The sequence below is a fragment of the Belonocnema kinseyi genome, chromosome 2, assembly GCF_010883055.1.
Source record: "Belonocnema kinseyi isolate 2016_QV_RU_SX_M_011 chromosome 2, B_treatae_v1, whole genome shotgun sequence".
NCBI classification, from domain to species: Eukaryota; Metazoa; Arthropoda; class Insecta; order Hymenoptera; family Cynipidae; genus Belonocnema; species Belonocnema kinseyi.
In genome coordinates this window covers 89,713,260-89,714,473 of record NC_046658.1, presented here as the reverse complement: position 1 = coordinate 89,714,473, position 1,214 = coordinate 89,713,260, and the positions used below count along the sequence as shown (strand labels likewise).

Sequence of the window (1,214 nt, the reverse complement as noted above, 5' to 3'; positions counted from 1 at the left end):
TTGGACAACTAGATAGTATGTGAGCTAAATGCTCGGGGTGTGCATGGCACGCCCTGCAGCTATCATCGGGAATGTCTTGGCTCAAAATGTGACGACGGTATGGTAAGGTGGAAATGACACCGTCTTGACATGCAAAGATGAAACCCTCCGTACCAGACTTTAATCCGGGAGATTTGAGGAAAGCAAACGTTAGCTCACAAGACATTGACTGATACTTCACATGTCTGTGGAAGATACCATGCATCCTCTTATCGAGGAGCTGTTCACGAAAGTTTTTCTCTTGTGCTTTCTTAATCCGGGCTTCCAGGAGTGAGTACTCGAGATAGATAAGATTTGATGCATTCTGCTCACCCCTAATACTGAAGTCAAGTGCGAGTGTTTCAGCAGCCGCCTCCGCTGCTTTGTACAGAAACGCTCCTTTGCCCACTTCTTCGTGATTCCTGACCATTTTAAGAAAAGGGTCTTTTCCATTTGCAACTCTATGTGCTGTAGCCAGAATAATATTATTGTGAAGACATTCAAGACTCAATATTCCGCGACCCCCTTGATGGCGTGAGATATACAGTCGCGGAACGGAAGACTTAAGATGCATGCTTTTGTTCATGTGCATAACCTTTCTTGTCCCGATATCAAGGGATCTGAGCTCGGTCTTTGCCCATGGAACTACTCCAAACGAATAGAGTAGTACCGAGACGGCAAGCATGTTCGTTGCAGATACTTTGTTCTTCGCCGACAGTTCGGAAGCCCAAATCTGTCGGATGAGACGTTTGTATCTGCTTCGTAGAGTACCCTTTATAGAGATCACATCCTGAATGCGGCTCTGTGGCACGCCCAGGTATGTATAAGTCTCTCCAGAGCAAAGGTGTCGTATGGTGCTTCTATCAGCGAGCTCAGGATCTTCAGGGATGCCATTAAATTTTCCTCGCTTCAAATAAACCTTGGCGCATTTGTCTAACCCAAATTCCATTCCAATTTCCTTATTATATCGTTCGACAATCCCCAGAGCTAGATGCAGTTGCTCTCTGTTTTTAGTATAGGTCTTAAGATCGTCCATGTAAAATACATGAGTGACCTTGTACTTTCGATCTGTAGGTTTGCCGCACTAGTACCCATCGGAATGGCGAAGTGCTAGAGATAGTGGCAATAATGTAAGGCAAAAGAGGAGTGGGCTCATGGTGTCGCCCTGAAAGACACCTCTCTAAAAGGTGACCTTG

At 45.6% G+C, this 1,214-nt stretch overlaps 1 protein-coding gene across 1 annotated transcript in view; it reads left to right on the top strand.

Annotated features, from left to right (window-relative positions):
* LOC117182894 (ionotropic receptor 93a) overlaps nt 1-1,214 on the top strand; it is a 63,965-nt gene that overhangs the window by 61,574 nt on the left and 1,177 nt on the right. The gene's annotated exons all lie outside the window — the stretch shown is intronic.